At 45.4% G+C, this 24,410-nt stretch overlaps 2 long non-coding RNA genes across 2 annotated transcripts in view; one reads left to right on the forward strand and one right to left on the reverse strand.

Moving 5' to 3' along the window:
- The window catches only part of LOC128872114 (uncharacterized), a 230,946-nt gene that overhangs the window by 105,034 nt on the left and 101,502 nt on the right, over nt 1-24,410 (reverse strand). Inside the window, exon 4 of the long non-coding RNA XR_008456101.1 lies at nt 21,544-21,599. This is a non-coding gene — a long non-coding RNA (uncharacterized LOC128872114). The remainder of the gene's footprint in view (nt 1-21,543; nt 21,600-24,410) is intronic.
- LOC128872116 (uncharacterized) overlaps nt 1-24,410 on the forward strand; it is a 272,991-nt gene that overhangs the window by 86,930 nt on the left and 161,651 nt on the right. The window lies entirely within an intron of this gene.

Here is a 24,410-nt window from a genome sequence, read left to right on the forward strand (position 1 = left end):
CTATCGGCGCGCGGCGTATTCGCGTTGCCGTCGAGCGTTCGCTACTTCGATCTTAATTTAAGATAGCCACCGATCCGGCTCGGCTATCTGCCACCGCGATCGCTTGCGCACGAATAACGTTCGGGGTCGACAGACTCCCGACGGTTTTTCGGGGGTGATTCTATGCGAATAAAAATTGTGGAGATTCTTGAGGAAATTGTCCGTTTTGACAGCGAACGAGAGAGGGAGGATGGATCTAGGCTCGCGGATGGATAAGTTCTGATTCATTTTCTTTGTGCAGTATTTATTGTTTGTTATGAGGGTTAATTGGGCGTGGCTTGGTGGTTCTTTATGTACGTTGAAGTGCACTAGAGAGACGATATAAGGAAGGGAAGATGTTCTGTTAATGTCTGGTATGTGCGAATGAACAAGATCATTGACGTTAAAGTTATCAAGCAGGACAATTTGACTCGTATACTGTGTGGAGATGAGAAGGTGGATAGTGAGTCCACTTGGTAGCAGTACAAACTCCTAGGGTATATTATAAAATTGCATATTATAATCTTGGTTCGCTAGAAACTAAAAATGAACGAGATTATTAACATCTAATATGAAACCCAATTATTAATGGGTAATTATTTATTTGGGATTTAAGTAGACGAATCTTCGTGGGGAAATGAATACAGAATGTGAAATAAAAGTGCTTCATAGGAGACTTGGTTTTAAAGACAATTGGCTTCAAAAATTTGAGGAAGTTATATGGCAAAGGGACCATGTCTGACATTTCTACTTGAGTTGACTATTCTTCGCGAGGAAACGAATCTAGAATGTGAAATAAAATTTCTTTCTAGGAAAGCCGCTTTTAAAGATAATCGACTTTAAAAATTCGCCACGGGTATATGACTGTGGGACCACGTCTGACTATTAACTGATTTTTCTACTTGACTTGGCTATTCTTCGTGAGAAAATGAATCCAGAATTCGGAATAGAATTTCTATATCAAAGACCTAATTTTAAAGATAAACGCTTTTAAAAATTCGTCGAAGATATAGACGGCGTCTAGAATCTAAAAATGACCAAAATTATTATTCAGTGAATCCGATCCATGTACTCTGCAGAGATGAGAAGATGGACAGCGTTAATCCCAAACAAATCAGCGATAGCCATTAACGTCCTTCAAAAACAACAATGTTTCGCCTCAAACAAAACTCCCCGGAAATGTATAATTCATAACCGAAGAAGGTAATGGACAATATATGCAGAAAGATCGCATGCAGAGTGTTCCCTATCTCTCGAACGCGACTCTCGGAACGACCCTCGGAAATACAGATGTCCATCAACGAGAAAATTAGTACCGCATCCCTTGCATCGTGCCAATCGTCCTCCGCTAGCGAATGTATGGCGACGAATCAAGGGACGAGAGCGGACGAGAGCAGAAAATCTGTCCGACTCCGAAATCGTCCAATCAGCGACGCATTGGAGGCCTCGCCGAGCTGGTCGCGGCGGTCCTTCGCACCCTTCGCGAAAGACGTCCAGATGCTCGAGTCTCGCAGTCGAAATCCTCATCAGCAAATATCCCCGTCGACAAATTACCGTCGATCCTAATAAGGCCGCGTCTCCATTGACACGAGGCAGCCAAAGGTTTCCGGGGCGTGGTCGGAGGAACATTGCCCCGAGGTGGTTGCTTCGACAAAGGCTGCGGCGTCGTGGCTCTTCGACGATTTATCCTCCCATCGCGACCCTTTGTGAAGCGAGCGTTATTGACGCCCTCCACGTCGCTCCTCTACTCTCCCTCCCTCTCTCTCTCTCTCTCCGTCCCTCTGTCTCCGTACATAGGTGCATTTCGCGCGGTCGAGAGATCTCTTCGAGTTCGATTCCCTGCATGAAAAGAAATCGTCATCCTCCCCCGCGCGACCGTAATTGGAAGGTTCTCGTGCGTGGATATCTTTGATCTGTACAGTTACGGATTCGATATCCTACGTGCTTCCTCGGGCTAGTTTTTCTCTCGCTTCGAGGTTCTCTCCCGTGGAGCGCAGTCACCGTCTCCGGGGCCGCGTTTGCCCTTTTATATGGAAATGCGATGGGTTCGCGTGCTAGTTCCACGAGGGTTTATAAAAATAGAAAATAGTTCCTCGCTTTGGTTGCGCGGGAGATTTTTGATTGGAGAAGGATTCTGGATCCATTTGGGATCGCGACGAGGGTAAAAACAGCGATGTGCAACTGGGGTGGCATTGAGCAGTGTAGAATCCGTCCTCGCGGGCACCGGATGCCCATCCTTGCTTTGGAGGATACTAACTTGATATTTAACCCTTTGCACTAGGTTTTCTTTAGGTTTGATTTCTTTGGAACTCGAAATTCCAATGAAATCGTTGAGGCAAAGGTGACCTGATTCTCAAATCTCTTAGCATTCGTGCCGATAGAACTCTAAGAAACATCTCGAGTTGCTGATAGATACCAGAAAAAAGGCCCCGAGTGCAAAGGGTTAATAGGCTAGAACTAATGAACAATATTCGCGATAAAGTCGTTCCTGCGCTACGTCTACGGCGCATCCCTTTGAATTTTAGCCGGAACGCGGAAAACTCGCGACGCGGAGCACCGCGTGGAACGATGGATTCGTTGGCTCGTCGCGGTTCGACGCGAAGGAACTACCGACCCCCGAAACTGAAACTTCGGACAAACTCTGATTGCCGCATGCGCCCCCAACCCAGCCTCGCGCAGCATCTACTCTCGTGGAATCTCTGGTAAATTCGTCCCGTGTACAAGGAAATCCTCGAATGAAGTTCTGACGCGGACGGTCGTCTCGTTTGTCTATACGTCGCATTTACATGCGCCCGCTGTCCCCTCCCCCGGCTGCGTTTTGGCGCGTCAGCGACTCGCAACGACGAGGGAAGGGGTAAACTCCGGACACGTTGCGAGCGTACTTCGGCTCCCATTATACTTAAATTATACACCAGCGTTCTAACGCTGGCGTTTAGGCGGATATAGTCCCCCGGGGTCCTCGGATCTCCACGAGGTCGTGCTACAGGACGACGACGGGACAAGCCGTAAAAATTACCAAGAGATCGTCCCGCTCCCGAGGCGCAACGCGCGCCAAAACCCTTGTCACGGACAGTTGGAGACTTCCGAACGACCCTATTAATTTCCCGGGCGCGCGGTTTCCGCTACCCTAGTTCCCTCCGTTTACCTCGTTCTGTTTCCTTCGCACTCGATTCTCCATTATTATCGTCACTCCGCGATCCACCGAGGCGAGATGCACAGAAAGTGGGCGTCCTGGAGCCCGGTGACAGGGTCCATTAGAAGCGGCTTACTTAGGTCCTTTAGGATTAGTCCCGCCTCGACTTGCGGCCTACTCGCCCTCTCTTTATCTTCCCCCGGATGCGCGATTCGTTCGTTGCTGTTCGAATACCAAGGCCCATTTTTTCCTGAATACGACGCGTCGCGCCTCATTTTTCGAGAAAAATGCAGACTCTATATTGTGCATAAAGGTCGAGGAAAAAATAGCTTCTATTTTTTGCATGACTTTGATGTTGACGAATTTTTAATTTTTTGAGCGTAATGTAGACTCTATACCGTGCATAAAGGTTCAGGGAAATATAGCTTCCATTTATTTTTCTTGCATAACTTCGATGTTGATGAACTTTAAATTTATCAAATAAAATAGTGACTCTATTCCATGCATACAAGTTGACGAAAAAATGGCTTTCATTTCTTGCGTGGCCTCCATGTTGATGCACTTAAAATTTTTCAATTAAAACGCTGACACTATTCAATACATAAAAGTTGAAGCACAAATAGCTTTCATTTCTTGCATGACATGTAGCAATTGCATAGCATATAAGAATTGTATAGAAGAATTAGTTAATATAAAATGCAGTATGAACAACGCCGAATATGTAGAAAGGCAACGCGAATTAAAAATGAATATAATTGTCTTGAGGAGTACGAGATGGAAAATGCGAATAAACAGCACGAAAGGGTGTCGTGAACGACGAATCTCGGTTCCCACTCGAAACCAGGATCTTGCAACCTATCGGGAGCAATCAAATAGCTCCGATACGACGAGTAACAGCACGTCGCGACGCTTTCAGGCGTCGAACGGAACATTCAATGAGACATCAGTCGCGGGGCTTCGCGTAGAGCGTCGTCGTTTATCATCGGCGGTGGCGAGCGTCGACGGGATTTATCATCGGAATAGGGCGCTTCGATCATCCGACGAGAGCACTTTATCATTAGAAAACCGAGAAATTGCGAGCGTTCCGCATATGCATTCGTCGGAAGTCCAGACGGAACTGAGTGGTCAGAAAACGAAGGGTAATTACTAGACGCGGTCGAAAGTACACGACGCGAATGTGTTGCTCTTCCAAACAGACCTGTAGAAAAATATCCGGTCAGTTTCGTAAATACTCGTAGCTTTCATGTTTATTAGAGAAGTTTGTCTAAATTAAATAGTAGGTGAATGCATACTGAATATTCGAGTATGAGGGTGAGCTCTTTTTGTGTCTGACTACTTGGAATTATAGTTTGGTAATTTTCATGATTTCTTTACGACCAATGTACTAGACATACACTTTTGCGATTTAGCAGGTTTCTTTATACATATACGCACAAGATTCTCTAAAATTTTTAATTCGCCTGCTCGATCCGTTTACAAGTTACGTATAATATTCAATAGACCTGAGACTGTTCACGACACAAACGTTTATAACTTTGGCACTTCAGAAACTTTTTAAATATGATTTGCTAGCAATATTTAAAGAAACCTCGAGCAACTTGAATATTAACGAAAAGAATTGACTTTTCAACCCGAACAGAAGTTACCCCCCTAAATAACGTAATTTTTATTCGATCCTTTTGAACACTAAAAAAGTGCAGCTGCTTTATCCCCGGTTCGGAGAATGAAGTTTAATGTCTAATTTATCGCTCGTAGGAGCAGATTATCGCTGATTGCGCTAGACAAGAAAGAAAGGTGGCGAGACTGGGGGGTCGAGGGAGGATGGGAAGGACGGAAAGACGTTTGCGCGATTTATCAATTTCACGGGGACAAGGGAACTTTTTAAATTACATCGCGCTGATCAGCCTCGTCTTTCTCTCATTTCCCCAATCTATCTTCCCAGTCCCCGGCACCGTCTCCCCCCGCGTGCTCGGACAGCTTCCTGGCTTCTCTGACCCAGCAATCTGTTCGTCGTCGGACGATACTTATTGCGCGTCGCTCGATCCTGGCTCCACTTAATCTGATTTGTTTCTTTCGCTTCGACGCCTCGCCCGCTGGAACGGGTGCGTCGCGGTGTTAAGCAAACGGCGAGAAACAGACTACTACTCGTACGTCTATACAAGGTGTCTTCGTGAGAAAATGAATCTAGAATGTGAAATAAAATTTCTTTCTAAGAATACTACTTTCAAAGATAATCGACTTTAAAAATTCGTCACTGGTGTATGGCTAAGTGGTCATGTCTGACCAGTACCTGACATTTCTACTTGAGTTGGTTATTCTTATAATTAGACTGCGGATCTTCATGCATTCATAGGAAATTTGAATTTGCAAGAACCTACGAAATGCAAACAACAACATGCAGGAATATAAAAAACGATTGAAAGTAAAGTTCACGTTATAATATTTGCAGAATAAAATAAGTTCCTACTTAGGTTGAATTTTTGTAGACACGAAGATTTTATTTTCCATAATGATCCGCAGTCTACTTATAACGAATCGTTTATTTGGAAATATCACATCTATAATTTTACTTAAACAAAGTGTTTCGATAGACATGGAGGATACGAATACTTATGGAACAGACTGTATGCCAGTACGTACTTCTCAGATCGAAAGAAGTTCGCATACCAACCAACAAACAGAAAATTCCACCGGATATCTCACAGTAGATGATCAATCATACCCATCGGCTCTGATACTCTTCGAGAGCATCAATCCTTCCACTACGTCCTCAAATCACGCCGTGTAACGATTGAATTCCATTTGAATTCCGAACGAGGTTTATTTTCTCTTCGAGCGAGCTTGCTTCCCCCTCCCACCGTCAGACACGCCCGCGAATAAAATCGCGCCTAGCGGGATTCGGTCGTCTTAGCGTTACGACACGGTCGTAGCGAGAAATCTTGGAGTTTCGAGGGACGTCTGACGCAGCTACCGCTTATCTGATTCCGTGCTCCATCCCACGGCGAACGCCGTGGCGCGGGAGACACGGGAAAAGGGCGCTTTAAATCGAACAAAGGCTTTCACGGTAAATGGGCGGGCGCCGTATATACCCGGCCAGGGCGGCTCCTCTCGGCCAGACATCCTCTCGATTACGAGCCGTTCGGAAACTTCTTTACGACGGATCCCGCGAGCGTGATGTCGAAAACTCGCGCGCCAGAAATGGCGACCATTCGCTCACGGAATGGCCCCTGTCGTCCCTGGAAAAGTGCATCGGCGCGATACCGGTGGACACCTCTGGGAATCCTCGATCTGGATCGCGCGAATTTTATCGTCCAGGTTGGACGATTCACGACCTTCGTTTCGAATGGTTCTCTGCTCGGCACGGTGAATTCTGTCGAAGTGATTTCTGAATCGCTATCGTGCTTGGGAAAATTTATTTTTCAGGATTCTACGAGTATCGAGTCGCTTTGCGAGTGTCTGGTTAATTTACGAGAGGGGATTGATCGACAAATTAATTTTTCGTAGGGGTTTGCCAGTTTATTTGATTCTGGGACGAAGGTTGAAGATTTTCGTGTCGAACGAGTCGTCTCGAGTTTGAAGTTTATTGTAGTGTCGATGATGTAAAAAAACAAGTCTATGATATGGAATGCAATTTTTTCATACTAGACTTGGTTCACGAGGGAATTGGGTTTGAATATTTATGAGGTACGATTGCGTCGGACTGGCGTGTCTGACCATTGCTAGCCGTTTCTACTGATTTTTGCCTTTGCAAGCATAGTATGGCGCTATACTATAACGAATGGTACTGTCTACAGATTTATTAGAATCAGTGGAACAAGATCATACAATTGGGTATGTTCGCACCAACTTAAGTAGAAACGTCAGATACTAGTCAGACATGGCACCTCAGCCATCTATCTTCGACGAACTTTTAAAATTGATTGTCTTTAAAACTAGGGCTTTGATGTAGAAATTTTATTCCAAATTCTAGATTATTTTCCCACGAACACTAGTCAAGTCAAGTAGAAATGTCAGGTACTAATCAGACATGGTCACTCAGCCATGTATCTTCGACGAATTTTTAAAATCGATTGTCTTTAAAACTAGGTCTCTGATGTAGAAATTTAAAGAATTTCTAAACACTAAAATCAGTTTCTACACTTCTCCATCTCTATCAGATTGCTCGCTGAACGAATACGGCAGTTAATTTTGACCGAAACGGCGTCGATTCAAGCGAGAGAGCCGCTGCGATTAAAATTATTGAATCGCCAGCACGGGTATTATTCCGCGGCGTCGATATTAGGATGCATAGCTGGCGATGCCTCGAATCGCGTTGATTAACAAAGCGTCGGTCGACTCCATTAAAAATTGATTTCTTCGATTTCGACGGCGGTGGCAAACGTGTTCACTCGAGTGTCCCCTGGCTGAAAGACAGAACAATTCGCCCGACCGATCGGCGCGAATTTTTGCGAGGAATCCGTTTTAATGGAATTCAAGCGGCACGGTTCAATGGGAGTATCGTCGCACTTCGCCGGAACTTCCGCTTGTTCCCGAGAACTTTGATAAAGATCTTGGGATGGTTCCTCCTCTTCAGAACTAATTACTTACACCGTGTTGCCTAATTGACTCCGACTTTCAGCGAGCAATTTCCCCCCCGTCGCTTGCTGATGAAGCAAAGCGAGAAAAATGTCGCTGTTTTTTCAGACTACAGCGCTCCCTGGAATTCTTTTCATATAGATCCATCGATATTCGGGTCTTGACCGAGGCTGGACTATATTTACTGTATTTTTCTTTTCTCGCGTTTTTTGTTTTTATGGCTTCTCTTTTTTAGTACAAGTATCTCTTAAATCAAAAGTCTTGGAAGGACCTAGTAATTAATTAATTGTAAATTTGCGTTATTGCGTTATTTTGCGTTAATTTGCGTTAATTGTAAAATGCGTTTTTTGTTTTTATGGCTTCTCTTTTTCAGTCCAAGTATCTTTTAAATCAAAAGTCTCGGAAGGATCTAGTAATTAATTCATTGTAAATTTCTTTGCTCTCTGATTTCTCAACCAGCAATCATAGAAATCGTTACACAAGGTGTCCTAGAATTAGTGTAAACATCGGTAATAGGTAGCTGAGACGATTCTGAACAACAATTACCTTGTTTTTCGTTAATGATTCCGAAACGAAACACCATCCGACATTTGTGCAAAAGAAATCATTTTTCAAAATCGATTCGAGTTTCGATTTCGGTATAGAGAGTCTAAATTACGTAACAGCTCGAATGGCGAAAGGTCGCGGGGTTCTTAGGACCGTCGGGACGCGTGGGCGTGGAAGCGTTCAGTCGTCGCTAAATGTTTATTTCAATATCAACGGGTATAATCCATTGTTATTTGTCTTGGCCGGCGTGCTTGTATATTCGTCGATGCGAAACGTGACCAGTCGTTGGTTTCAGGGATCACAGAAACCGCGGGACTCGATTATGCTCTGCCGAATTCAGGGGAAGACCTCGAATTTACGAGCGGAGTCTTTGCTACACCACAGAGAGCCAATGATACTGCTGGACCGTGAACGGTGACGCCATGAATCTAGTGCGAACGAAATTTTTCCGAAGAGGCGAGCGACTTGACAATTTGAATATTCGTTTATGTATTAAAATATATTTAAAGATAATATTCACGAGCTACACCGAAATTGCTTTTAACTAATTTTTGTGATAAAAGATAAAATAACGACGAAGCGAACAAATAGTAGTTTTCCATATAGGAAATTAACCGAATGGGTAGACGCAGTGGATAATAAAAAAATATATTTCATTCGAGATCCCTTGGATTTAATAATCGCTTTCAACCTTGCACGCGTAGAATCGATTAACTTGCTTGCGGCGCCGTTACTCTCCGTTTCCCTTGCAAATATTTAATCAAAGCCGAACGGTCCGAAAATTGAAAATTTTTGTAGCAATCTCTTCGAAGCGTCGTCGTTTCAAGAATTCTCGACATTTTTGCTCGGTAAATGAACACTGCTCGGCGATCGAATTCCTGGACCTCTCAAGAGGTATACCTTTGCAGTGGTGGGTTTCTGTGCATTTACGGTAGAGGTATTCGTGCATTTATGGAAACTTAACTGCATCCTTTTATTTTCTATCGTTAAAACTTCACAAACACGGGACACGCGTAACACCGCGCGTATTTTCTCAACGAAATTTCCACGTTAATTCTCGCGTTTCCTCGACGAACGCCCTCCGCGAGCAAAAATCGCGCGTCCGAGCCTCGTCCAAACAAACAACCGACGTTCGGCAAAGCCGCCGACGACGGTGCTCGCGAGAAAGAAAGAAATCCATCCACGGTAAAAGTGGCCTCGCTCAGAAACTCCTCCTTAATTGTATTCCCGTTCCAGATTTCAGGGTTTTCGAGAGGACAATTTCTGTGCGCCTTTTCAATACGACGTTCTTAGCGGATTATTGTCCGAGATACGGTCCCAAGTACTGGCAACAAGTCAAGTGTTCTCTTTAAAGTAACGAGCTCGCTCGAGGACGAAACTATTTTTACATCTTTCAAAAGAATCGCGGCCGCCGTTCTTCTCGCGCAGCCATAGACTTGTTTCGTGTTTCTGCTTCTTCTCGATTCGAGGCCCCTCGTCGCTCGGAGGAAGGCAGCAACGGGCGCGCAACGTCGATGGAAGACGTTTCTCTTTTCCCTTCGCTTTCTCTCTCCTCGTCTCTATTTCTTTCGGGCGGGGAGGTGAGGGGAAAGTTTCATTCGAGTTTCCGCGGAAGTGCACCGTTATGTGCATCTGCATAATACATGCGCGCGGTATGTGCACGTACATCCTTCACGGGGAAGCCAATATATAAAAGTGTGGCTCCACTTTCGGGATATCGACGAAAACCTATGAACTTAAACGTACTCGAACGGCGGGAAGAACGCACGGAAGGGAAATTATATTGCGCTACGTTAAACACGCGAGTGCCTCTCAAACGCGGGTCGTTCGAGAAATAAAACGGTTCTTTAAAACATTCTCTCCGTCGAACGGCCAGTGTAGAGTGTACGCGAGAGGAATTGATTTCCGCGCGGATTCGTTAACGTTTCTCGTTGCGCACGGCGCTCCCGGGGACCCGCGCAATTTTTTTAACGCTCCGGAAGCATGCTTGCAGGCAATAGGGCGCGCAGATGCACGGTTTTAATTTTGCATTCGGTATTATATTCGCGTAAAGTGTTTTTAAATGTTTATGTATATTTTGTAGGTCTATTTATTGTACAAGAATTTTTATATTTTACTTACAGTCAGTGTAATTAAAAATAAAATTGGTTGATTATTTCTTTCCCTAGAATTTATTAATAAAATAAATACATTAGGAGCTTTCTAAAAAGCGATCGAGTGGATACTTTCGCGAGTATTTGGACTGTTGGTACGCGACTGAATTTTTCTCGGCTGTCTATTAGCCAGAAGCCCCGTAACCAATTATTTCGTCAACGTTCATCCTCCGAGAGGTATTTCACTCGGTTCGCTGATAGCGTCACGCGAGGCTACGCATCGGACGACGATACAAGACGACATTAGACCGCTAGGCTTTGATGAAGATGACCGTGGACCCACGGGACACGCTATAATCAACTCGAGGTACGGGGAATCGATACGGATGGGAACGAAGCCGTGAGGCTTGATATAGATGACATCGGATCTGATAGACTCGATAGAGCTGCCATTGGATCACCGGAGGACTTAATGTAGAGAGGAATACCGACCACCAGGATCCGATACGGACGTCCCAGCCATGGGACTCTATACCGAAACCACCAGATCCGTAGACAACGATACAGGCCAAGAAATCATGGGATATGGTTTCGATACCTGTGATATCGGGGCTTGGTATCGGTTTTTTTTGGCACTTGCGGGAAAGTATGTCACGATACTTATTTGGAAAAATTTGTGACAATGGTAATAACAAATTTATGACAGTAGTGCGAGGAATTTTAGAGAAAGTGTTTTCAGTATCGAGGAAATCTGCAGGATTAGAAATCTGCGAAGCCTTGATTTCTGAAAGCTTACAAATCTTAAAAATCTCGATATAAGGGGTAGTTAAAGATCTTAAAAATCTTGAATCTTGGAAGCTGACAAATTTTAGAAACCTTGATTACTGGAGGCTTTCAAATCTTAGAAACCTCGAATTTTGGAGGCTGAACAATTTTGGAAACCTTGACTTCTGGAAGTTTCAGAAATCTTGAAAGGCCCGATTTCTGGAAATTCAGAAATCTTAGAAGCCTTGATTTCTGTCCTTGATAGTATCCCACCCTTGAAATGAACCACCTTGCCTCGTACCCCCTCGCGAGGTTCCCTTGCACCTATCGCGGGAAAATGTCCTCGTACTTTTCCAGGCGAGCCACCCGCGGGATTCCATCGCGTGTGAATAGAACGTTGAATGGAATAGGGCTCGAGGAACGCAGCCGAGACGTTCCCCGGCGCCTGGGTGCGTTGAATATGAAAAAGATTAAGGGCAGAAACAGTTGGCGTAGTGCGGGCGCAAGGAGGCGGAAGGAGCGGGCCTGGAGAGAATCAAGGGACGGTGGCAAAGGAGGAAAAAAAAAGGAGGGAAGAGGGGTTGGAAGACTGGGAGAAAAATTGGCTGCAGGTAACGGGATTAAGAGTGCTACTGCAGCGGCCGTTACCGGGATCATCTCGCAAGAAACTTTGCACTTGGCAACTTTTAATGCCCCCAGCCGCAAAATCCTATCCGGCCCTTACCGTCTCTCTTTCGGCGTTTCCCTGCCTCCCGTTTTCTTTGCGCATACTTTCTGGTTACAGGAGGGGACTTAGATCGGAACGATTCTTCCGGCAAACTTTACACGTCGAGGGCGAGTTGATCCACGGCGGGGGAGGGGTCGAAAACATATTTCGAGAATATCGATGCGACGCTACCGCGCCGTTGGCGTACATCGAGGCGTACTATCCTGGTGTCTGCATCGAAAATCGCGCGCCATGAAGGCGACACGTCGAAAACATCGTTCTTAAGAGGATCTCGCGAGAACTTTGGTAATGAAGTCTGTGAACCCGCGAGATTTAACGAGAGTTGAGAGTTTACTTTCGGCGTATGCTTGGAATCTGAAAATATTGCGTCATTTCTGCAATTTGAGTATTTTCGATATTCATGTTTAATTATTACTACACCAGACACTCGGATTATTCCACGAGATTTGAATATTTATGGGGTACGATTGCGTCGGACAAGCGTGTCTGACCATGGCCAGCCGTTTCTACTGATTTTAGCCTTTGCAAGCATACATGGTGCTATACTTATGGTACTGTCGCCAGATTAATTAGAACCGATGGAAGAAGATCGTACCACTGGCAATGTTCACGAACACCGATTTAAGTAGAATCGTCAGGTACTGGTCAAACATGGTCCGTCAGCCATCCATTTTAAGACGAATTTTTAAAATCGATACCATCGTCCGCCCATTCTCATCTCCCAGGAGCGGCGAGGGCACGGAAAGACCGTCTAATATTCGGTCTCTGGTTCGTAAACGGAGATAAAAAGGTGGGCCGAGAATCTCGGGGACAGATCATTCCGGGGGGGCGGATCCCCTAAGTACGACAAAACGGTTCCAAGGATTTCGTACGATCCCGCGCAGGTTTACAATAAGCGTCGCGTTACGAGCCACGAAAATGGACGACGTGAAACGTTCCACGGCCATAATCCGTTGGGGAGAGCGGTATACGATCCTAGATAGGCCCCGCAGCCTCCTCGCGATACGGGTCCACGGGTCTAGGGATCTAAACAATCTCCTATCCCGTGCACGAGAGATCCTGCCCTCGTAGGCAATAAAGCCTGGCTTTTCGTTGCGATGCTCTTTCACCTCCGCCCCGTTGTTGTCCCGCGGGAGAAAGTAAAAAGCCACCGACCATTTCTTTCAGCTTCGCTCTACGTGGCTCCCAAGCTCGTAGAGCGGGCGGGAGGAAGAGGGAGGGAGGGATCCTCGTCTCTTTCCGGTCGTATCCTCGTTCCGCCGTGATTCCCCCGTCTTTGTGACTGATAAACGAATTGAGGAACGAGCCACGTGGAAATGACACCAGCGACGGGGACAATCGCCGTGTTCTTCGCCGTCGAGGAAATCTCGTTTTGTTTCTTTGCTGTTATCCGAGGGGACTAGCAACCCCGCCAGTCCTCTGGGATGAAATTAATTTCGGTAATTCGACTACTCCGCGCGTTTCGCTACCTAGACAGGTCGCTAGAGTCGCCAGTATTTATGCTAGCGGGTTTTTGATAACTCCTGGCTGGTTCTGTCGCGTGTAATTAGAATCTGTTGCTGACCCTAACTCCCGAGCTGCCCGGGTATTAAGTTTTGGCCGTCACGGTAGGTGAAATTTCTAGCTCTGCGACAGAGAAGCTTTTAGAGCTTCGAAATCAATTTTTCTTTCATGGCTCGGTAACACAGAACGCTCTTTTAATGAAACAGTTCGCTTTGGTGGCAATGTTGAACCCGCTGTCGATAAATTCCTCCATCGATTAGGATGCGACGAAGAAGTCTTTAAAGATACTTATGAATTCATCTAGGCTATCTGTTTTCAAAATCAATTTTTCTTTTACGGCTCCGTAACGTAAAATACTCATTTATTAAAACAGGTAGCTTTTTCGGCAATCTAGAACCTGCTGTCCATAAATTTCTCCATAAATTAAGGCGCGACGAAGAAGCCTTTACAGATACTTATACATCTATCTAAAAGCTACACGCTTTCAAAATCAATTTTTCTTTCACGCCTTCGTAACGTAGAACATTCTTTCAATAAAACAGGTCGTTTCATCGGCAATGTAGAACTCGCTGTCGATAAATTCCTCCATCGATCAGGGTTCTGTATTCCTGAGTCTCGCCTACGGAGCTCACTACATTACCGATACCACTTCCTTCCTTACCATCCGAGTACATCCTTCCACTCCCATTCCATTCGAAAGAACTCCTCGTCTCTTCCTCGCCGTGTAACACGGCGGATTATCAGAAAAAGGACCCGCATCCTTCCCAAACGGTGAAACGGCCGCACAATTGCGAATCATCGCGTCAAATCCATCGTTCCGATGTATTCATTTATGCGTTCGATATGAATACCTTTTATCCGGTCGGCGATATGATATTTCGGGACGTAAGGCTTCGATATTACAATTTCAAATCCCTTCTGAGAGCTTCTCGCGAGCGTAACGCGGACGCATTAAGCAGGGTCAACACAGGGAGGAACCATGTGTGCTAGAAAGTGTTGCCTTGCATGCGTGGTCGTGTTAGGCGACTGAGAAAGCTGATACGCATGCGAAGGAGCTCAGGAAATAATTCTTCGAATGCTGGGTATCAATTGGAGATTGGAATACCGGACCATGTCTGACTATTTACTGATATTTTTGCTTGAGTTAGCTAGTCTTCGTGGGTAAATAATCTAGAATTTGGAATAAAATTTCTACATCAAAGCCCTAGGTTTAAAGACAATCGATTTTAAAAATTCGTCGAAGATACAAGGCTGAGGGACCATGGTCTGACTATTAACTGATATTTCTACTTGAGTTAGCTAGTCTTCGCGGGAGAATAACCTAAGCACCAGAATCCATGTGTAATTGTGTCGAAGGATATTATATTACAGTATTGATATTGTTAATATTCTCGATATAAATATACGAGGTTTATCCAAGTGAAACTGACTAATTGGTGATATGAAAATATGAATATTGTAACATAATCGTAATATAATTAATATAATGCAATAACCTAACAAAGTGCTCCTCGACAGTCTTCAATCTCTATAGACGATATTCTTGGCCCAGCTCAGATAATGTTTACCAGAACCCAGTGTTATTTTTTTTTCTTTTGCGCAAACACGGACGTTGTTGCACTCGAGCTACATCGCGAGCGCAATCCTCGTAGTGCACGTGATGCACGCAACGAAGACGCAAAGGTATCATCCATCAAGCTGCCCCTGGAATTCGCCGCCAACCCCAGCCGAAGCCAGTACACGTGCACCCGTAAACATCACGTGTGTACGAGGGATCGTCGGTTGTGTACACGCGCGTCTATCTCCGTTCCGCATCGCGTTCGGTACCGTGCACCGACGTAACTCCTGTTCCCTCGTCTTCACTGCACACGGCTTGGATCGATCGATCGAGACAAGGAAGTCCTGTCGCTTGTCCTCTCTGTTAACCGTACCAGATAACGCGAGGAACTAACTCGGTAAGTCGAGAACGCAACCTTCGGTTTCCATTTTGCTCGAGCTAGTCTGCAGAGTGGCCGTGGATGCGGATGCAAATGAAGGAGTCGTTGGCTTTTTAACTGGGCGAGTCTATGCTGTCATTCTATGCTGGATATTTCATTCTTTGGATTCGAATGGTTGCAAAAATATGATTTTATGAAAGTGTGATTTTTTATCGTTTGTGACGAATTTAATGTGCAAGATATACAAATTTATGACGATATTGAAAGATATTCACTGTGAACTGATTAAAACATCGATTTGTTAACCCTTTGCACTCGAGGCCTTTTTTTCTGGTATCTACCAGTAACTCGAATGCTAAGCTCAGATTGACTCGGAAGATGTAGCCGGATTCGTGGTCACGAACTAATTTGAGATTTTAATGCACCTTTTACTGACCTTTACCGCACTGACAATTATTTTATTCACACTTCGAGTTCCAAAGTAATGAAACGTAAACAAACATTATTGTTGGTTGATTCACTGCGAAACACCTAGTGGTGACCGAGAGTCACCTCTCGAGTGCAAAGGGTTAACAGTGCAGTGAAGACTGGATAAGTGGAAGACAGGATTGCTATAGTCACCCCGATACGTTTCTGCCTTCCTCCTTCTTTTTCCTCGGACCTCTTTTCCTTTCGCTCACCGTCCTTTTCTACGTTCGACGCTCGAGGCAAATGTAAACACAGAATAGAGATGCAATCTTCGAGGCCCGATTTTCTCACACTTATCCAGCATTTACTGTATACCAATAGAAAGGAAAGTTTGTGTCTCTCCGAATTAATCCAAGCTTCCGCACCGCCTTTCCTAAATCAAACCATAAATTAATCCGCAACTACACGACCGACCGAACAATAACTCCTTTCCTCTGTTTCCGAAATAAAGTCCACAGCGACGGAGGGTTAACGAACCCTCCCACGAACGGCCCTAAAGCGTTGAAAAAGCCCTCGACGTGTCGTCACCTCCGTAACTCGCTCCTAACGGGTTGAATTAAAGTCACGACACCGATAAAGCGAGCCTGGCGCGAACGACACTGTGACTCACGGCTGATTTCCATTTCATAGGCCCGCGCGAGTCACGCCAACCGTCCGGGTCAGTTTTACGAGCGGCGACGACGACGTACACACCAGACCCGGCCGTGTATCGCCGGCATCCGTTCCTCGAACGTTTCAATCGCGCCCCCGCGTCTCTGCGGACGGAGATTTCTTTCGGCTGATTTTAATCGAATCGAATCGCTCGCGGAGTTACGTTTTTCATTACGGCCTCTTTGTATCGCATTCCGATGGGACGTCGCCCCGTTCGGCTCGCACAAAGAGTTCTTATCTGCCCGTTTGTCCGTTTCCTCTTTCTGTGCAGCGTTCCGCGACATTTCTCGTTTCCCCGCGGCCGCTGGCGCCGTCTGCGAGGGCGGGCTTGGATCGATCGATCGAAACGAGGAAACGTTCCTCCGCGGATAGTTCCTCGGCCCCTGCTGCCCGCGATAAGGAGCGATACCGGCCGACGACAATGGGAGACGCTCTTGTCACTTTCGTGGATCGTCTGTAGCGTCGAGTCGAAGGCGAACGGCATCCCTCGCGAGCTACGAGCCGGAGCACAGTGATGTTATTATAAAGAAGGTCTGTTGTATCAGGTCGAATAAGGACCCGCGAGGCGATTCTCTCGCGATTGGGAGCGTTCGGTTCGTTGGTTTTATGGCGATGAACGGAGTCGTGGAAGGAAAGTTTGTTTAGGAGGATCCCGTGGTTTCAATTGTAATTTATGTGGTTTTTCTTTTGAGCTAGAAGGAGTTGTAAGGAGAGAGTACGAAGAGAGTTCTGTAAGAGTCGCGTGACTATCCCCACCACTTCTTTGAGCTGGTCTTCACGTTGGCTCCCGGACTGAAACTCGTGAGAATGTTTAAAAAATTAAAATTTTGTTTCGAGATTATTGAAGATTTTATAATTTAACACTTGTCCTAGTATTTCATTTCTGTAACCTCGTCGAATTCACGAATCCATAATATTTTTTAGTTCCTTAACGAACTAACGCGAATTTTTCTCAACAATTGGCAGAGACTTTCTGAACGGGCCAATAATTCAGCAGAGAATCCTGCAAAACTGACGCGTACACCCGATATATTTAAAAACGAACAGGATCCATCCATCATTCGTCCAATAAATCTTCGAGACAGAAGTCTCGTTCTGTCCTCCGGGTTGTCACTTTGCAGGGGAGTGCTTTCCGAAGAAAAATCTCGCGAACGGGTTGGCCGCATTACGAGTGCGAACAGGGGTGGATTTATAGCGGCATAAATTTCAGCCGCTCGAATAATCAGGCTGAGAAATACTTTGCCGGATAGTATCTATCGTATGATGGCATCATAACTCACCGCGACTATTTCAGGGTCGATCATCCTCGAATTAGAATATTTCAATCCTAATTTTGTATAGTTTCGATCTGCAACTTTATTCTGTATTTTTAAAAATTCAGACTGAATTTTAACGCCCTGGCAATAGGTTTAGTGTCAATATCAATGATTCAAAACCCGAGGCACGTGGAGCAATAATTTCTTTCGTGAACAATATAAACCTGCAGAATATTTTCCTTGACCAGAGAGCACCTATCACGTAACGATCATTAAAAAATAATTTACACAGAGTCGGTCAACTTGATCCTACATTCTGTATCGCGTACTCTATTTTCCTTGACCGTGCCAACTATCGACGCGAAGGGTTGAAAAATCGGGACATTCGAAATGTTACTATCTTTCTCGACCAATATCGTTTCACGTAATTTTCCCTACCAGAGCGCGGCACGTATAAAATATTCGAAACGGCTTTTACACGGCGTCGATCAACGTTAAAAATTAGATTACCCTAAAAGGCATGGTATTTACGCTCGCGAGCGCTAATGAAATTTCACATCGTGTGCCGTACATATCCAGTTACCGGGAAATCGGGCGTGCGACACGGTGGTCAAGTACGCTAATTATATGTGAGCCAGTTCGACAAGCGCGTAGTTATAGTTATCGGGCGAGCTATTGTTTAACGCGCAATTTCAGCCCGGGTACACCGTGATTTATCACCCAGGAATAAATTACTTCACGCCAAAGGCCTGGATTCGAGCGTCACATGAGCGCTGCTTCCCCCCACCGCCTCACTTCGTCGTCGTTTTGTTCGGGTACGCTCGTCCTAGCGAATATCGACCCCCTCGACTCGTTGCTTTATCGTTCGCGCCCACCTGTCGATGGAAAATCGATTTTCCCTTGAATAATTTCGCGACCTTTTCACGCCTACGCGCATTATAATCGTCGAAACAATGCGTTAAGTTGACGCGACGTTCCCGACCGCAACGAAAATTCCGAAAATGCTGACGAACGACACCCGAACACCCGAAAACCGGCATTGTTCGATTTTTAACGAGATCGCTCCGGGAGTTAGGTGACGAATCACTTTCTCTGTTCGAGCTTCCATAAATTGCGCGAAATAGATGACGTCGAGGTCGTTTCTTGCTCGAATGGAAACTGAAACACGAATGAAGCTTTATTTAGTAGTCTAGGAGATGAAATTTTATTAGGTTGAAAACGTGTACGTGTGAATTGTTAACCCTTTGCGCTCGAGAGGTGACTGGCAGTCACATATTAACACGAAATTTTGGAAGACCTAACCCAGACCTAACCCAGAAATGAGTGACTGGGCTGTTTATTAAGGACCTAAGAAAATTAATTTCAGTATTAATTCTGTATAATTTCGATCAAGAACTTTATTCTGAATTCTTGAAAATTGAGCCATTTGTAGCATTAATTTCCTTTTTTATCGATATAAACCTACACAATATTTTGCACCCACGCATCCGCCAATTTCCACCTCTTCCAATGGATTTTATCAGGCCTAATCTAGACCTAACCAAGAAACGAGTGACTGTACTGTTCATTAAGGACCTACGAAAATTAATTTCGGTATTAATTCTGTATAATTTCGATCTCGAATTGAAAGGGTTAAACTTTTCCATCTTCCCGAGACTCCAGTGGAATATTTTCCCAAGCACACCGGAGATGTGTACCTCTCGAAGCTTCCATCCAGTAAAAGAATTTCGTCGGTCTCGATCGCCCTCGAAATCCGAGGTTCCCCGAAGACAAAATGACAAAAGCCCGAGAAATGGCGCGAACGCATCAGCTCGCAAAAACTCGAGACGAGAAGCGAAGGAAGAATCGGTTGGAGATGACGAGCAGGAAAGGCAGTCCAACGGAGTAGCGAAAGTCTTCTGGGGGTCAGCGTAAAAGTAAACGAAGCGAAGAAACGGGTCGGGTCATTTCCCAGGAACCGACCCTGCGGAATACGGACGATCGATGAAAAATCGTCACGGTTTTCGCTCAACTCGACCGTGTCTCGAGACACGGAGGAAGCCGGGCGTGAAAGTTGGCGGAGTACGTCGTCCAATTTGCCATCGTGCTGAGGCCATCGATGATCGCGGATCGATTTAACAGTGTGCGAGGGAATTTTACAGGTGCCTCGGCAAAGGTCACGCTCTTGCGATACTTCGGTCGTTTCGCGAGCGGCGAGCCGCGATTAATCCGAGCACGGGATAATGCGATCATTTTCCAATCAACTGTTCTCAGATTAATGGACGCGCTTGCACACGCGCGCAATTATACCCGTCGTCGACGCGCGTACGAGAGTACGCGAGTACGTCGAGCATAGGCGCGTTCTCGTGTACCTAACCGAGCCACTCGTGTAAAAGCTCGCATCCGACGTGCACAGTGCAGCCTGATGGCGAGCTACAGTTCCATTTTTCACCGTACTTTTGTCTGTCTCTCTATCCGACGGGCCATTGTTCCTCTTTTCTCCTTAGCGTCGTTTGCTGAGGGGAAATGGCACCTTTCATGACGGTCAGCGTGGAAAGAGCGCTGATTTTTGGGCGAATTTTCGTCGATACTGAACGCCCAATATAAAGTTTTATTATGGATATTAAAAGTACATGATTTGTATAAAGATATACAGTCAGTCACATAAATCGTCAAATTCAATAAAATATTGAAGAATGCATAAACACAAACGTAGCTTTCATCTAACGGTATATAAAATTAATAAGAAAGAATAGCCAAAAAATAATCGTCAGTAATATTATTATACAATTTTAATTATTACACAATTTTTACGGGACTGATGGAATTAATTGGTTTATGCACATGTATGTTACATCGAAAGATAAAGTATTCGATACCAGGAGGCCCAGAAACTATTTTCCTTCCACCCTCGTTCAAGATATCCTCGACAAGTTGCAGTCATAAAAATGTCGTCCTAAACCTTCGTCTAGAATCCCATTCCTGATCCGTATTGCTGCCCTTAACCGACTAGTTTCGCGAATCCCGTGTCTCGCGATCGCTCTTCCCTACTTTTCACCTGGCCGTTTTCATTCCGTTCACTTTCCCGTTCGCGCAGGCCCTCTGATTCCGAACGGTATCGCGACGAAGCCCGTTTCGAGTCGATGACGGATGACACACGGGCCGTGCTTTATAATCAGGTTCCGAAGCATCGTTCACCGACTGGTGACTCCAATCGGCCCATTATCCGGATCCTCGATCCAATTGGCCGCGCCCCGACCAGCGTTTCCCTGCCTTCCCCTTTCGCGATCGCTGCTTATCGCTGGCGTTCTATCGCCATGCGTTTCGTTGCCTTCCCCTTTCGCGAATCGGTTACCTTATCGTCGCGTCCGATCGCGATCACGTATGCATACGTGCCGCGCTGATATTGAATGTTCCACGTCTGAATTAATATCGCGGATTGCCGACGAGTCTGCGTCGAATTACGTCGAACGTCCGATAGGGAAAAATTGGAGCGCGACGCGTGATTGATCGCGCTGATTCGCTGCGAAACAATCGTGCTCGCGATTACGGTATCGTCTCGAAATAGGCAACCATTTTCCGCATCGAGATAAGCAGCCTTTTTATTTGGAGTGAGTGACAGATCCGAGAAGAATTGAGAGATTAGGAAAGAGGACAGAACATGTGTAATGTTCTCTCTCTCTCTCTCTCTGGCGTGCGTATTCTGCGAAATGATAATAGTAGTTGTATGTGGTTTGCCGCTATACCGATCCCCCTGTTTTCTCTACATTCTCCCCCTCCTCCCCCAGAACAAAGTCAAACCGAATAGCATACCTCCTTCGAAACAAGCAACTCCCCGGTCCCGATCCGAGTTGCTTATTTCGAGACAATACTGTGTATCTAAAATATTCACCTAGCTGCTCTCCTATCTCCTTCGTCGAGTCCTTTCCAGTCGAACTCGTACTCCGTCTTAAACAAAAAACAATAACACGTTGTAAAACATCGTAACACGTGCAATTCAGTTTGAAAAAATCGAGGGCTGCAATAAGAAGGTAGCTCCATTTTTGTACGATCGTGAGATTAGAACATAATCACTTCATAATCACCGATTAATAACATTCTTTTTTTCTTGTGGTGCAATAAGGAGGAAAATTTGAAAAAATGGAGCTACCACCCTTACTCCAACGCACCCTCCAATTGGCAATAATTCGAGAATAAGGTCGAGTAGTCTACGTGCATATAGCTTCTCTCGTTGTATTCGTGGCCTCGATCCAACACGAAAGTCGTCAAAGACCCACGCGATAGGATACACCCTGTGCATTGGCTCGATTTTATGGCAGCTACGGCCAGCCTTCGGCATCGTCTAGACCCGCATTTGGCCTAGCTTTACAACTTCACGGCTTCGTGTCCGCGGCTGCGGGCGCGGATAAACACGGACGGGACACGGCGAATGGCTGTGGGCAGTTCGTATCATCGACGCGTACACGATGCACGGGCACGATCGACCGCCACCGAGTGCGAACAACTGATCCATCTAATGGCTTCGCCACCTAGACAGAAACCTTGGACGATAAAATTTACGGTCGATCCCCGTAAGTATTCGCACTCTCTCTACATCGATTCAAGAAAGAACAAAAAATGTACATGTCGTATTGAGTAACCTCCTTTTTCGAAGTCGGTTAGGGATTATTTGAATTTGTTGAATATTTCGGTAAATAAAACGCTCAGGTTTTATGCCCTCCACAGAAGCTCAGGACAAGTTAACTCATTAACTCATTAACTCATTAAAAATAAGATCACGCGATTTAATACACTTTAATACGCTTTAATACAGTTAATACAGTTTGATACACTTGCAATTCCTGAGAAGAATAATAATAAGTAAATCTTGTCGACTACCGAACTTTGTACATTGTAGATATATGGCAAGGTTCATAAAATCGAGAAATAGGTTAAATACTTGGATCCATCGCAATGGAGATTAGACAACAGAATAACGAGTAAATATTTCTACTTAACATATTATCTACATAAATTACTAATTAAATACACGAATGCGAATGCCCAGAATTAATGCCTGCCAGTATAAAAGAAAAAGTCCAATGAGACAATCTTTCTCTATACGAAAGCGTCTTCGAGCAGTCGTGTCGTTCTTCCAAAGGATCGTAGAATCGAACCGCGAGTATCTCTACCAATTTACTTTCATAGACGTCGCCCACTCCCGCAGCCCCCTCCCCCCTCGCGCAATTCCTAATACATCCCCCATTGTCAATTTATAACGCATCGTATATTTTACGCCGAACGAAACGGCGGAATATCAAGTGCTCCCGTTTACTCCGCGACGATAGACGCTCGTGGAGGATCGCAACCCCTCGCGGGGGTAGTTTCTTACGACGAGTCGTGACTGCGCCGGTCCAGGGATCGTTTTCGCGTCGTCGACGGCGAACACCTCGCCGCGACGGTACCCTGAACCGATAAAATAAAACGGGACGAGACGCCATAACGGAAAAATTGATCTCCCGTCAATGGTCATCCGCGACCCCCGTCGATTGCCAACTCTGGGTTATTCCTGCCGTGGCTCAATTTCCACGCGACTTTTACGGATTCTTCGGGTTCGCTGTTGGCCGTATACGACGGATAAACACGGTGTTAAAGCGAAGGTGTTGATAGTTGGGCGAAAGAGTTAACTTTCAGAGACAGGGGGACAGACAGAGACGAGGGGGTAATCTTTTATTTTTCCGATCGAGGTACTCGACGTAAAATCTTGAAATTTAGTAGGTTTAGATATACAGTCAGTCTCATAAATATTCGTACACTCCATGTCTGTTAAAGAATGCTTCGTCTGTATAAATAAAATCAATTAAATTGCAGGTTAAATGGTTTCAAATAAATGCTTCGTCTGTATAAATGAAATCAATTGAATTACAGGTTAAATGGTTTCAAATAAATGCTTCGTCTGTATAAATAAAATCGAAGTGAATTTTCATCGTCGACTCACATCGGATTTAGTAATTCCGGTTCCTTCGGTCGAGAGCTCCGTACACGAACGTTGTTAAATCTTCGAGGCGGCTGTACTCGGCCGTTTTGTCACGAATTTCGTCGACCACGTGCGCCAGGTCGTAGGACTCGGTGGCGTATATACGACCAGGATGCATCTGGGGAACTACAGCGGGGACGTAACCGCACTAGGGAGAAATTCGTTGGTGCACGCGCGGCTTGGTTGCGTGCGCGCATCGAGCGGTCAGCCGACTAGTCGCTCGTGCACTGGACCATGAAATTATCCTACGAACCTGGGATCCCACCCCTCGTTGTTCCCCGACTCCTTTTACAGCCCCTGATGACCACCCCTTTCACGGTTTTATCCCCATGGCGGAACGATTACGGCGATCACTCGTGATACCGCCGTCTCTGCGACGGTTTTCCTCTAACCGGGATCCCATGACTTCATTTATTTCTGCGTCACGTGGTATCTCGATTTTAATAGGTAAACCGTTGAAGCTATAGAGATATGGGTGTATTCTTTTTCTTTTTTTTTTCTACGTTAGGATGAATTTAAAAATAAATTCTTCTTTATTTATATTCCTGTTGCTTAACCGCTCAAGCTCGTCATTGGACACTTTTACGATACAAACGAAACAGTAGTATTTTCTGAATAATAATTCGTCGAATCGAAGACTCCCATCCTGATTCGTTCCAAGTATCGCGCGATCTTGTTTTCGGTTTACCGATCGATTCGAATCTCGACCAATTTATCTTCCCGGCCGAGCGAATCGCGCCGGT

The sequence above is a fragment of the Hylaeus volcanicus genome, chromosome 2, assembly GCF_026283585.1.
Source record: "Hylaeus volcanicus isolate JK05 chromosome 2, UHH_iyHylVolc1.0_haploid, whole genome shotgun sequence".
Lineage (NCBI taxonomy): Eukaryota > Metazoa > Arthropoda > Insecta > Hymenoptera > Colletidae > Hylaeus > Hylaeus volcanicus.